The sequence below is a fragment of the Martes martes genome (genome assembly GCF_963455335.1).
Source record: "Martes martes genome assembly, chromosome: 7".
Lineage (NCBI taxonomy): Eukaryota > Metazoa > Chordata > Mammalia > Carnivora > Mustelidae > Martes > Martes martes.
In genome coordinates, this window is record NC_137894.1 from 44,292,385 (window position 1) to 44,307,962 (window position 15,578).

The 15,578-nt window shown below is 39.0% G+C and overlaps 1 protein-coding gene across 1 annotated transcript in view; it reads right to left on the reverse strand.

Annotated features, from left to right (window-relative positions):
• The window catches only part of HERC1 (HECT and RLD domain containing E3 ubiquitin protein ligase family member 1), a 192,813-nt gene extending 178,377 nt beyond the window's left edge, over positions 1 to 14,436 (reverse strand). Inside the window, exon 1 of the mRNA XM_080807823.1 lies at positions 14,323 to 14,436. The gene's annotated coding sequence lies outside the window, so the exon portion shown is untranslated. The remainder of the gene's footprint in view (positions 1 to 14,322) is intronic.
• Positions 14,437 to 15,578: the final 1,142 nt, after the last annotated feature.

A 15,578-nucleotide genomic window follows, 5' to 3' on the forward strand; every position in this document is an offset into this window, starting at 1 on the left:
CCAAACTGAAATATCTGAAATTTACAAATTAAAAATATGTCTATGCTTAGGAATTGGTTCAAGAGAGTCCAAGGATTGGGGGTGGAGTGGTAGTGAACAGAAATACAGAGGAAACAAGACTGCCTTTAATTCCTGAAGCTCAGTTATGAGGACATGGAAGCTCTTTATACTATTCTTTCTGTTTTATATTAACATGTTTAAAATACTTTGTAACAAAAAGGTTTGTTGTTGTTTTTTTTTTTACTGCTGTCTGGGAAGTGAATTACCTGCCTAGGACTGCAGATAGTGTCTACATATTCCCACAATAGACTAATGCACAGTCAGGCATAAATGAATATAAATTTTCCATGATCAAATTATATTTATAAAGTACTAGAAGAAATCATTTGACATGAATTTCACTAACACTCAACTCTTCAATAATGACTGTTCTTTGCAAGCCTGTTTCTAGCTAACCAATTTATGGCTATGAAAAAAATAATAGTGTTTCAGTATACTTTAGTTTTTATTTATTAAATAAAGCAACAGTCACAAAAAATTTGCAGACAATATTGCAGAGTCACCACTATCTTTCTAGTCCTAGTGGCCTATGGTACTTCTGGAATTTATCATTAGCAGACTTATTGCATAAGTGCACCAGTTCACTGAGCTCCAAAAGAACTAGTTTTATCTTGTGTACGAAAACCCTTTCCTGCCTTCCTACTCTGAAATAAAGAGCCAAACCAACAGATGGCACACCAAGAGGGAGGGGGTGGTGATAAGGAGGCAGTTATAAGAGAGCACCAGGGAAAAAGAAAATAACAGAGAACTGAAAGATAAAAGAATTTAAGAATACAAAATATTCAGCAATTCCTTAGATTTTTGTAGATCAGAGTCACATTCTATCACTCATCAACTACTTTAAAGTGAACTGATTCTGTGAATTTGCATCTCACTTTATTCCCTTTTACAGTGTACCTTTAAGAGTTCTGAAAAGTCCCTCTTAATATCTCAGACCAATTTAAGTTAACCAAAACAATTCAGACTATTTCCAAAATAAACAAGGGAAACAGGAGACCTACTGAACTTTTATCAGCATTTCACTACTGCTATACATTCACATCAGCCTTTTCAGAAGCTACCAAACTTTTTTTTTTACCTCTAAAAAGTAAAGCACTCCACCTCTATCCTAATCTACAATACAATCAAAAAAAGCATCAACATTACTGCAGTCTAAGTGGTAGAAGATTTTCATTAAAACATTAGTTTAAAAAACATTAAAACAGGGTTGCAATTAGAATTACAGCTTTAATCTAAATTACATTTCTTAAAAACAGCTAGGCTTTCAGTATAACATTAAGAACATGCCAATTACAACAGGCCACCTTTGCCCATTCATCATGCCAAGTTATCTTCAGCTTCCAGATTAAGCAATTTCTAATCACCTATTTAAGAGATCAAGCCCAGTAACACCATACAATGCAAAAGTCCAAGGGCACCTGGATGGCCGAGTCAGTTAGCAGCTGCCTTCAACTCAGGTCACAATCCCAGGATCCTGGGATTGAGCTCAACATAGGGCTCCCTGCTCAGCGAGGAGTGTGCTTCTCCCTCTCCCCACCCCATCCCGTTCACTTGTGCTCTCTCTCAATAAATAAAACCTTAAAAAAAAAAAAAAATGCGGAAGTCCACCACTCACACACACACACACTGGCAGTTTTGCAAAGAAATAGCAACTTCCTTTATGACTAGAGAATCTAATAAAAGAAGGTCTAGCAATTACAGGTTATTCAAAGGCTCATTCCTCAAAGCTACCTCTCTTCTCTGTGGAAGCTTGTCAAATATCAGAATATCTACCCTGTCTCTCTCACAGAGGTATTATGAAGATCAACTGAGAAAATGGTTACCAACGTACTTTGCAAACTAGAAGCCATATACACTACACAAATATATATGTGTGTAGACATATGTACACACACACCCACAAATGTAAGTCATTACTATTTCCCTACCTGATTGTACTCTAGACAGTTTACAGACTAAACCTGTTCCTAAATATCATTAAGTTTCAAGGTCTATCAAGAAAAATTTCATATTCCAGGGCATAAAAATGTACTAATATTTACCTTCCTACGGCAATATCCAACCCTTATAACAATTATTGTTCTCTTCTAACATCTATCTCCCCTCTTTGGCAGAACAGAACTAGAAACATTCTTTTTTTTTTTTTAAGATTTTTTTTTTTTAATTTATTTGACAGACAGAGATCACAAGTATGCAGAGAGGCAGGTGGGGGGAGGGGGAGCAGGCTCCCCACCAAGCAGAGAGCCCAATTTGGGGCTCGATCCCAGGACCCTGGGATCATGACCTGAGCCGAAAGCAGAGGGTTAACCTACTGAGCTACCCAGGTGCCCCTTGAACTAGAAACATTCTTTAAGAATTCAAAGCAACAACAACAACAACAAAAATTCAAAGCAACATGTGGCACCTAAACTCGGTCTGTCACAATGAGTTCCTCAACACCTATGTAGAATGATCTTGCCCAAATATTAGTTGGATAGGATTTTATTTTATTTTTCTTAAAGATTTATTTATTTGAGAGAGAGAGAGAGAGAGCATGCGCACACACATGAGCAGGGGGACAGGCAGAGGAAAGGAGGGAGGGAGGGAGGGAGGGAGGGAGGGAGAGGGGGGAAAGAGAGAGAGAGAAAATCTTAAGCAGATTCCCTGCTGAATGCTGAGCCCCAACAGGGTTCCATCTCATGACCCTGAGATCATGACCTGAGATGAAATCAGAGTCTGATGCTCAATGGACAGAGCCACCCAGGTACCTCGGTGGGACAGAATTTTAGATCAGCCAAAACCATCACACTGAGGCTTGCCATTTCTATACTCTGCCCCCAACAGTTTCTCCCAACACCTCCCTTTGTTACAGAATTCTAATTCACGTTCCCACCACCTGCCAGCTGTGCGATCTTAGACTACTTAACCTCTCTGTACTTCAATTTCCTCCTCTGCAAAATAAACAGGTTAAATGCGGTTTTTTTTTTTTAAAGTTCTGTTTAGCTCTAAGACTACAGGGTTTGTTTTTTTTTTTTAAGATTTTATTTATTTATTTGACGGAAAGAGAAATCACAAGTAGGCAGAGAGGCAGGCAGAGAGAGAGAGAGAGAGAGAGGAAAGCAGGCTCCAAGCTGAGCAGAAAGCCCTATGCGGGGCTCGATCCCAGGACCCTGAGATCATGACCTGAGCTGAGGGCAGAGGCTTAACCCACTGAGCCACCCAGGTGCCCCAAAATGTGGTTGAAATAATTAACAATTCAACCATATTTAACTGTGGTTTAAATAATAGATACAAGTACTTTCAGAGAAAGATAATTATCATATGATCTCACTCATATGTGGAATTTAAGAAACAAAACAGAGGATCATAGGGGAAGAGAGAAAAAATAAAACGACAAAATCAGAGAGGAATACAAACTGTAAAAAACTCTTAATCATAGGAAACAAAGTGAGGGTTGCTGGAGGGATGGGGGTGAGGGTATGGGGTATGAGTACTGAGTGTTACATAAGACTGATGAATCAAAAAAAAAAGAAAAAAGAAAAAGACTGATGAATCAATGAGTTCTACCTCTGAAACCAATAATACATTACATGTTAATTAATTCAATAAATAAATAAGTAAATAACAGAAAAAAGTACTTAGAATAATACCTGGTGCACAGTAAACGTTCAATAAATGTTACCCAGTATTATTCCTTTATATGTACATCTGTCTACTCCACCACACCACCTTCAGTAAATTACATAAATCTCTCCATTGTTCTCCATCATTTCTTCTTTTTAAAAGAATGGACAATGTTGAGAAAACAGAAACTATTTTTCATATTTCGTTACATGATTGGATACTTGATTATATAAGAAAATTCATCGATATCTTCTATAAAAGACACTTCTGCTTTTCAATTATATTAACACATAGACAATATAATCTTTCTAGTTCTAGATTAGGTTATCCTATATTTCTAATACTATCAGCAAAGCTGCTTACTTGAATTGTATCACATAAAACTGCCCATTGCCCATGATCCAACAATTTTACGGTATAGTGACTAACACCACAAAAGGTCTTAAAACATGGCAAAACTTAAAAGAGCTTCTAAAAATACTGCTATAGTCCATTTAAGGAAAAAACAAAACAAAACAAAACACTTGGACAACAACAATGTATATCCCCAAAATCAAAATCCATAGACATTAAATCAAGAGCTTAAAGTGAGAACAAATAGCTTGCCAGAGTAAGAGGAAATATTACTATTCTATTAACACCACTACCATTATATTTAGAGAACAAGCAAACACTGCAAGAACCACAAGAGCTGAACTCCAAGTTAGTTTTTTATATATTACTTAGCACAGCCTATGCACAATTACATGCTCTTGACAATGTTATAAATTCTAAATCTTAACATTTCATGTGTGAGAAACCAATGCAAAAAAATTCATGCTGTTTAAATGATTAACAGTTCTCCTTCAGGGACTCCTGGGTGGCTCAGTCAATCCAGCACCAGACTCTGATTTTGTCTCAGGTCATGATTTCAGGATCGTGAGAAAAAGCCCCACATCCAGCTCTGTGCTGGATGGGGAACCTGCCTGGGATCCTCTCTCTCCCTCTCTTCCTACCTCCCCCCTCCATCCTCCCCCCCACCCCCCCACCCCCGGTTTGTGTTCATTCTCTCTCTCTAAAATAAATACATAAATCTTTAAAAAGAAAAAATGGTTCTCCATTTGGCACAAAACATTACAAAGGTAGAATTATTTAACCTAATATAGAGACAATTTTACTCCATGGTCAAGTTCCTAGAGCTGCATTCCTGGCTTACTATGTACTAGGGACTTTTAGAATGAATAAAACATATAGGTTCAAGCTCTCGTGGAGTTTACATTCTAGTGAGGAAGACAAATAATAAACAAATAGACAAGTCATTAAATTTTAGGAAGCACGAATGCAAAAAAAAAAATAAAGCAAAAGAGAGAAGGAGAGCGGAGGGAAGATGATCACTAATTTTTATAGCGTGATGACTGACAATTTCTCTGAAGAGGTAAACTCTGAGAACTCTTCTTAGAACTCTTAGAACTCTAAGCAAACACACTTGAATGATGTGAGGGAGGAAATAGTGCAAAGACCTGAAGGAAGAGCACTATGAGCTGAGCAAGAATACTCCTGTTGTGATCAAAGAATCATAAGGAGTTCAGTGTAGCAGGAGAGGAATGAACAGAGAGATAGGCAGGGATTAAATATATCATATAGTGCCTTGTAAGCCTACACCAGGAATTTGGTTGTTACTTTAATTGTAGAAGGAAATCATTGTGAAGTATTAAACAGAGGAGTGGTCTATCTGATTGACAGTTAAAAAGATCATTCTAGCTACAAGTGGAGAATAGACTGTCAGAGATCAAATGAGAAAGGAGGAAAACCAGTTAAAGACACCATTGTAATTACCTAAGTAGGAGATAATAGTCGTTTAGACCAAAGTTAAAAGGTAGAGACAACCACAATATATGATCAGATTAGAAAGATAGTCAAAAGATAAAGTCAAGAGGTTTGCAGATGGGCTTGTTATAGGGTATAAAGAAATGAGAAAAATCACAACTGACATCTAGGCTTTTGGCCTGAGTTACTAGTGGAATGGTCCAGCCATTACTAACAGCTGACTCAAGGAAATAATGAGGGCAGAAATCACACTTTCTTTATTGTACAAATGTAGTTTGAGATGCCCATTAGTCAATGAAATATGAAATAAGCCGATGAACTATAACACTGGACCTCAGGGAAGGGGTCTGGGCTGAAGACATAAATATGGAAGTCAACCAGCAAAGAGAGTTTTTAAAACCACAGAAATGGATAAAGGTAGATTGGAAAGATTTGTTTAATTCTCACATCAGGCCTATGATGTAGCAACTATTATTATTCTCATTTTTACAGGTAAAGAAGCTAAGAGACTAAGACTTGTCCAACATCCCTCTGCTAGCAAGTGGGAGAGTTAGGAAAAAAACAAATGGATCTGGCTACAATGACTTTCTCAACTGAAGTTCATCATCTAGACCAGAGAACTTGAATACTGGAGTGAGTTCTTCTCAGTTCTCCCAAGGATGGTACATACCTAGTACCATTCTAGGTGCACTGGAGAGAACTTAATTCTTTATATACAGTGATTGTCCAAATGTCCTAGGGCATTTAGTTCTTTCATGGAACCCCAGCTGAGAAAAAAGACTTTACTATTACTCTATTCTACTACTACTAGGAATCCTTTAAAATGAGAAAGAGATTGGTGAACAATGTAAATTACCACCCTCTGACTTTTCATGGCCTTCTCTTTTGTAACCAATAAAATCTAGTGTCATTTGGGGTTTGTATAGCAACAAAAGCAATTTTATTTTAAAACTACATGACCTCTGCTGGTTCGATTCACAATCAGCACTCAGCATCTTTTCTTAAAAACACCGGTTCATCAGAAAACTACGAGAATGTAAGCTCCTCTGGTGCGAGATTTTTTTGTTTTCATATAGACCTATCAAATCACTACATTCTATACCTGAAACTAACATAATATCGTGTGCCAACTATACTTCATGAAATTTTTAAAGAAATCTTTGTTTTTTTCATTGATGTGTCCCCAGACTTAGAAGAGTATTCTTTCTGGGAAAGAACCTAAATTTCCAGCTGTGCAGAACTTGCTACCTTTTTTTTTTTTTTTTTTTTTTTAAATTATTTATTTATTTATTTGACAGAGATCACAAGTAGGCAGAGAAGCAGGCAGAGAGAGAGAGGGGGAAGCAGGCTCCCCGCTGAGCAGAGAGCCCGACGTGGGGCTCGATCCCAAGACCCTGGGATCATGACCTGGGCCAAAGGCAGAGGCCCAACCCACTGAGCCACCCAGGTGCCCCAGAACTTGCTACCTTTTAAGATGGGGATGTTTTTCATGTTGCCTTAGTATCTTGGTCCCACTAAAATCTGGTAAGATTATCCCCAATCCAGAACTGTAAACTTTCATTTCATCTTTAAGATTAACCTTTCTTACGGAAATATGAAAGGTTCCAGACACAGACATTACTGGTTAAATAACTACCATACCATGATTTCAATATGTACTGTGTGTACTGCTGAAAATAACTAGCATATAATGTGAACCAAAACTACTATATCATACATACTCTGGAGAAAAGAATATTCTCCTTACAATTTCAGTTGTCCTTTGTTAAACTCCAGAAGTATTTCAGTGCATGGGTATTATGAATCAATGTAGCAACTCCTATTGAATGCAAAAAGTTTCAATGAGCAATCCTGGCTAGATCAGAAATGCATTCCATTGATTTCACCTGCACATAACAACTTACAACTATCAGTGTAATATTAATGGACAATTTAGTTCATTTTCAAGCTATAAGAATCTACCAATGACAGGCATTAAGAGCCCCTACACAACAGGTTAAGGTCACTGAAATGACTACAGAGCATTTTTTAAAAATCAGTCACCTGGGAACCTGGGTGGCTCAGTGGGTTAAAGCCTCTGCTTTCGGCTCGGGTCATGATCCTAGGGTCCTGGGATCGAGTCCTGCGTCGGGCTCTCCGCTCTGCGGGGAGCCTGCTTCCTCCTCTCTCTCTGCCTGCCTGCCTACTTGTGATCTCTGCCTGTCAAATAAATAAATAAAATCTTAAAAAAAAAAAAAAATCAGTCACCTCCCACAAATAAATAAATAAATATAAATAACACAACACATTCTCTGTTGGTGAGGTTATGGAGAAAATAGATATTCTCATACATTACCAGTGGGAACGCAAATTAGTACACTTCTGTAATATCTAACCCAACCACATACAGTAGTTCCCCCTTATCCAAAGGGGATATGTTCCAAGATCCCCAGTGGATGCCTGAAAATACCAAATCCTATATATAGTATGTTTTTTCCTACAGATACCCACCCATAATAAGGTTTAATTTATAAATTAAGCAGAGTAAGAGATTAACAACAACAATAATAAAATTGGATAATTATAACAATATAACTGACCCTTGAACAATGCAGGGGTTGGGGGCACCAATACCCCATGCAGTTGAAAATTTGCATGTAACTTTTAACTATCCAAAAACTTAACTACTAAAAGCCTACTGTTAACCAGAAGCCTTACTGATAACATAAACAGTCAATTAACACATATTTTGGACATGGTATGTATTATATACTGTATTCTTACAATAAAGTAAGCTAGAGAAAAGAAAATGTTACTAGAAAATCATGAGGAAGAGAAAATGCATTTACAGTATTGTGTGGACGTAGGCAGTTCAAACCCATGTTGTTCAAAGGTCAACTATATACTGTAATAAAAGTTATCTGAGGGGGTGCCTGGCTGGCTCAGGCATGAAACTCTTCATCTCAAGGTCGTGAGTTCAAGCCCCACTTTGGATGTGGAGCCTACTTAAAAAAAAAAAAAAAAAGTTATGTGAATGTGGTCTCTCAAAATATTTTATTATACTGTACTCAATCTTATGATGATGTGAGATGATAAAATGCCTACATGATGAGATCAATGAGGTGAATGACTTAGGCACTGCGATGTAGCATTAGGCTACCAATGACCTTCTTTCTGACTATACATTAGGAGGAGGATCATCTGCTCTGACTACTGTTGACCACCAGTAAGTGAAACTATAGAAAGAGAAACTGTAGATATAGAGGGACTCCTGCGTGTTCAACTTTTGACCCAGCAATCCCACTTAGGGAAATCTACCTTGAAGATATACCTCTAACAATACATATGGACACGTCAGTTACTACAATACTGTTTATAACTGCAAAATACAGGAAATTACCTAAATGTACATACATAGAAGAATGGTTGAATAAATGAGGAGAGATCCAGAGTGGAGTGCTGTACAGCTGTAAAAAAGAAGGAAGAATATCTATTAAGAAGAATAACCTAATTTGGAATGATTTCTAGGACATTCAGTGATTTCCAATAAGTAAAAAAATTAAAGTGCAAAAGAGTATCTATAAGATGCTACTCCTCATATAAGAAAGAAAGGAAGAAGCAAACAGTTGTGCAGTTCCTCAGAAAGTTAAACAGAGTTACCATACAACCCAGCAATTCCACACCTAGGTATATACCCAAGGAACTGAAAATATACATCCACACAAAAACTTGTACATGAATGTTCATAGCAATATTATTCACTATAGCCAAAAAATGGAAAACCAAATGTCCATCAAATGATGAATGCATGAATAAAATGTGATATATGCATATACTGGAGTATCACTCAGCCATAAAAAGGAATGGAGTATGGATACAGGCTCCATGGATGAACACTGAAAAATAATGCTAACTGAAAGAAGCCAGGCATAAAAGTCAACATATTATATGATTCCATTTACATGAAATGTTCAGAATAGACAAATTCATACAAACATAAAGTAGATTAGTGGTTAACCTGGGCTAAGGAAGGTAGAAGGGGAAATGACTGCTAATACATACACGGTTTCTTTTTGGAGTGGTGAAAATATTCTTGAATTAGTGGTAATGGCTGCACAATCATGTGAATACACAAAAAAATCAATGAATTGGTACACTTTAGAAGGGAAAGTTTTGTAGCATGTGAACTGTATCTCAATTAAAATTGTATGAGAAGGGGCGCCTGGGTGGCTCAGTGGGTTAAAGCCTCTGCCTTTGGCTCAGGTCATGATCCCAGGGTCCTGGGATCGAGCCCCGCATCGGGCTCTCTGCTCGGCGGAGAGCCTGCTTCCCCCTCTCTCTCTGCCTGCCCCTCTGCCTACTTGTGATCTCTGCCTGTCAAATAAATAAATAAAATCTTTAAAAAAAAAATTGTATGAGAAAAAAAGGAATATAACAAAACACACACAATCTGTTCACTTGTGCAAAAGAAATAATAGAAGGATTAACCAAAAAAACAAAGAGACTAGTTACCTAAGGGTAAGAAAAACAGATGAGGAAAAGGGGATGAAGGTGGGAATCAAGTAGTAGGAATAAGGAGTGACATTTCTCTGACTATATCATTTTACATAGTAGTATTTAGTCATGGTAATGTTTCACATACCTAAATAAATTAATAATCAAATCAACCAGGATTGAGAGGTAACCCAAAATGGATTACAAGGAGTAAGAAAAGAACCAAACTACATTACAGATGAGTAACATAACACTAAAGGGAATGTTTTGGAAAAAAGAACTAACCTAAATAACTTACGAAAATAATATTTTGACTAGATACCATGAGGTTAAAGACCAAAAAAAAAAAAAAAAACCTGTACTCTAATTAGAAAACTATGTTTCTCATAAGGGTAATGGGTTAGCAATCAGTAACTACTTGATGTGCACTATAAAAGTGAGCAAATGGGATATAATCTATTATCTATATGATCTACTGTCTACAGACAATGAGATCCAGGTTTTCACTCTCAGAAAAAAGTGATACAAATAAGAAGTCAGTAAAGGTTAGAATGAACCTTGTAGTGTCATATTAGACTAGAAGCTATCAATATGAACTCTATATATCTAATATATATAGAAAGATAAATATATAAATAAATGTGTGTGTGCTCACTTGTATGTGTGGGAGGGTTGGTATTTATACCTGTATTTCCTAGCACTGTCCTCTAAGGACACCCCACTGAGTACACCTAGCAGCCAGATCTTGATTTAAATTCTATTCTCCAATAGAGCTCCTTAGACAAGCTGTTGATTCCAGGACTAATACAAGGAAAGATACAATATGAGCAAGAAATAGCCTATGATACCAGAATATAAGGAAGAGTCCGAAAGAGAGTGAAGGCCAACTTGAAAAGGCTCTTAATGGCCAAAGCTGGAACAAGTTGAGAATAAAAAAATACTATTGGGTTACAACATGTAGAATTAAACAAATACCCATGAGATTATAATTACATAAATAAGTAACTGAATAAACAAATGAGAAAGAGGTATCTTTTCCTAACAGAAAAATTCCAATAATATGTTTTTAAAAATAGAGGAAAATATAAATCACCATTAGGTAAACACCACAATAACTGCTGCAGACAAGATCTGTCAAGACATGCTAAAATCAGCAGGAGAAAGTTTGAGGAGAAACAGTATATCTGCATAGTCTCAAAGTATCTTCCCTATGATAAGTATCAAAAGGAAGAATACTAACTTTACAGTGGAAAACAAAGTAAAGGTCACCTTAACAAAGTAATCAAGGTTAAAACATCACTAGCAGTAAGACATACCAACACCATGTACCCTCTAAAATGATGCACTGAGGACACATCATGTGTGGTTTTCTTGCAAACATACATAACTTCAACCTAATAATGGGGAAAACATCAGACTAACCCAAAATGAGAAAAATCTACAAATTAATTGATAGTATGGATCAAAAATGTCAGGATCATGAAAGACAAGGACAAACTGAGGGACTATCACAGATTGGAGGAAACGAGAATACCACAACTAAACGCACTGAAGTAGGTTGTGGAACAGAAAAAAGACAAAGGGGTAAAACTTGTGAAACTGCAATGAAGTCTATAGTTTAGTTAACATCCTGGTTTTGATCATTGTACTATGGTTATGATATCAACATCAGGAGATGATATAGAAGAATATTATATAGGAACTCTCTGTACTATCTTTGCAACATTTCTGTAAATCTAACATTATTTCAAAATAAACAGTTGAAAATAAATAAAATCCATCACTTGATCATCTTACCCAACTGTCATATTTCCTTGCTCAGGGATCTCATCTGTAATTTAATATTCTATTTATTTAGAGGGCCCAGTAACAGTGGAAAAAACTGAAATCATAAAAATCACATCTGGCATCTAAAAAGTAAATTAGCTACTTTATGTTCCCTTACAGTTTCTTTTAGTCAAAAAAATTTGCTAGCTATTGTGACTTTACTGGCTTTGCAAACTTCTTTTTAAGTGATGTGACCAATTTAATTGTTTTCAACATCATGATAATCTGCAGTATGTGCCCATAACACATTTCATTTGTCTGTTAAGCCAAAGTTTTATTTATAATTTTAAAAATTCTCTTTAACAGGTTATAATAAGTTTTTTAGTTATTATTACATAGTTGTCCAACTATGAAATTCAAAATTTGTTTCACAAGTCAATTTGCTTTTATCCTAACACAAACTTCTTGCCACACACCAAACCACAAAGTCTTCATTATTGTTATTTTACTGAAAATCTGAATTTTAAAAGATCAACTGTTTAATATATTGAATCTCTTTTTTCTTTTTTAATACTAAGAAGGGAGTAATTTTGTCTTTTTGGGGAAAAAATGCTTGAGACATTAGAATTTGAGTGCTATTTATTATTTACATCCTCTACTAACCAATCCAGCCCAATCAAGAACATAGTCTTTGAAATTCCTTTAATCAAATAGGATTTGCAGAAAATGTTTATATTAATAAACAAAGTGATCCATTTACATTTGCTTTCTCCTCATGCACCACCAGGATGTCTGCATTGGGAGTGGAATACATGACCAGCAAATGAATGGGAAACTGTCACATATAAACAGCATGACTAGAAATTTAAGAAGCAAAGTGATAAGAGAAACTTAGGAAAGGCAAAATTCATAAAAGTTTAGAATTACAAAAGGACTTAATAGGCCATTTAATCCATTCCAATGACAACCCAAGAAGAATGACACTATCCTTTTTTTAAAGCTGCCAGATTTCTAACCTCTCTAGGTGTTTCATTCTGCAGTATAATCCTGCCATATAATTTGGGAGAAATATTACAAAACTATTCTTTGCCCTACCTAATGCTTTCTTTTCTAAAATAATACATTTTAACTCACTTGCAAGATAAACCCACGTATAGGTGCATATGTTTGCATACATAGAGACAGACACCTAGGACACTCAATTTTGCTTGTAAAAACTCACACCACAGAAACCTACATAATCAAAGGCAGGTATCCATTCCATCCCAATCACAAAGGCACTATAACAAAGTGTCACATAACAATGCTGGTCTAAAAATAACCAATGGAAATCAATGTTATAAAACCTTGAGGTAAACAGGTTTCTTCCCACTGTGAATAATCATAGTTTGTCTTCCACAAACACTGCTCCCTTTCAGCGCCCACCACAGGAAAAACTAAAAACACTTATGTACTACATAAAAGCAGATAATAATTTTTAACTTTTTATTTTTAAAACCATTTATCTAACAATCATTTTGGAAGAGAGTCCAAGGAAAGAGAGATGGCAGAGTACAGCCAGTGTTAATGAACAAGTAACCAGTTTTAATCAAGTGGGCCAAAGTAACTCAAATAAAACAAATCATTCTGAAACATACATAGAACGGGGGAAGTCCCAATCAACAATGAGCCAAGGACTATCTGAAAAAATTAAGTGTCTGTTAGGAAACACACCAAAATGGTAACCATGAAATGCTATCTCTGGAAATGGAATTACAAGAATGAGTTCAGATTTGGTATTTCTTTAATTCTGATTATCCATATTTTCTACTAACTACAGACATTATTTTAAAATTAAGGCAAATCTGTCCCTGCTCACAGCTCGCTGGGTTGGACAGCGTTTCTTTTACATAACCTCCTGGGAAAGGTGGTACCAGCTCCGGTCCTCGTGTCTCCCAAGAATCTACCACTCATCACAGAAAAGGTTTCACCATGTTGCCTGGGACAGCTCTTGTCATCGTCATCCTCATCTTACCCACAGACTAAACAATGCATCTCGTCTCCCCTTCCTGGTAGCACAGGCTTTATAAATTGTTATTTTACCGAGGCAGGTAAGATAATTTGGAGAAAGGTTTACCTGGTGATGAGTTGCCCCCACCCAAAAGCAGAGGAAAGGATAAAGACACTTCGTCCCAATCTCCACCCCTCAAAAGCTGGTCGGCGACGGGAGGGCACGGGGGTCGCGGCTCTCCCGCAAGAGTCGGGCCGCTGCCCCCCGACCCTAGCCCCGGCCAGGGAGGGACCCTCGTTAGCGGATAAAGGGATGGGGGAGAAGGTCAGAGACCCGACCCCCGAGGGGCAAGTACAGTAAGCCGGCGGAGGGGCGGGTCCCTCTACCCCTTCGGGCGAGCGGCTCGGCTTCTAAGGCGGCTCTGTAGGCGCTCAGACTGCGGGAGGCCTTTGAGGCCCGAGGCCCCGCACCGCGCCGGGAGGGTTCTCTCAGGCCTCTGACTGCCGCCCACCAAGGACCCCGGCGGCCCCCCGCTCGGCCGCGGCCCGGGAACAGCCCTGGCCGGCCTTGCCTTGCCCGTGGGGCGCACGCACAGGGGACCAGGAGGGCAGGAGAGGCGTTACCATTCGCGACTCCGGAGCTGGCGGGGGTGGGGCGCGGCTCCGGCGACCCGAGCCTGGCTCGGCAGCGGCTGCGGCGGCCGCGTCCTTTATTTTTGCTGCAGCGGCGGCGACTTGTCAAAGGAAAAGACGTAAGAGGCGGCGGCAGCGGCAGCAGGCAAGTCTCGCGGGATTTGGGCGAAACTCTCGCGCAGTCTTGATCGCTCGCCCCGCCCCCCCAGGCCCCGCGCGGGAGGCAAGAAGGGCTGGGGGAGGAGCGCCAGAGCTGAGTTGCGGGAGGAGGGGAAAAGGGAAGGAGAATTTATGGCGGGGGTTGGGAGCGGGGGTGTTGTTGACTTAGGTTCTAGGGACGCCCCGCTACCGCGCTGTCCTCACCTTTCAGCCCTTGCGGCGTCCAGACAGACCCGTCCGTCCGCGAGGGCCGGACTCCGCTTATGAGGCACAATTGGAGATGTTTCACAAAGGCTGGTGAGGAGTTAGGAGCCATCCAGGGCTCCCGGTTTTCCCCGTAGTGGGCGAAGAAGACCCCCACCTCCCGCAGTCCTGATGCTGCGAAACCGAGCGACGCGTGGAAAAGCTGGCAGCAGAGCCGGGGCGGCCACACCCCTTTATCTCGGACGTACGCCGGGTGCTCTGCGCCCGTTTATCTCCCTTCACACCCGGCCCTAGACTTCTGGTCTGTCAAGCACAATCATATAAAAGCGTTTCACTTGACACACTTCTATCTTACTCGTGTCTTTGCTCTGCAGGACCGCTAGAACCCTTTAGATGCTGGGGCCTGCCACCCCTCTAAGGAACACCAAGGTAAATTGCCGTTTAGGTGACTTACATCCATGATCCTGACCCGGACCTTCGCGAAGAAGTCCTGTGAAGGGTGGGAACGCTAACTGGCTTGGTCATCACTGTACGCGCAGCTCCTAACACTGGTCTAGGTGCTCGTTAAATGATTGAAAGAATATTCCTGTCTTCTCCCTTCTGTATCTTTTCTTAGTTCTGGACTCCCACATTTCTAGCCATCTTCCTGATGTCCATCGTTAAATATATTCTACTGAGTTACTGTGTAACTGAGTGGGATCTAGAGCCGGTCTCTGCCCTCCACAAGCTCACAATCTAATTGGGGGCGTAGGAGTCCACAACGTCCGAGCCATGTATGTGTCATTCATGTAAAAATTATGATACAGGCAGAAGAAGGAGTGCTTGCCAGTGGTTAAATTGGACATAGATGATGCAGTTTAGCCCAAGCCCAGTGTCAGAGGTGA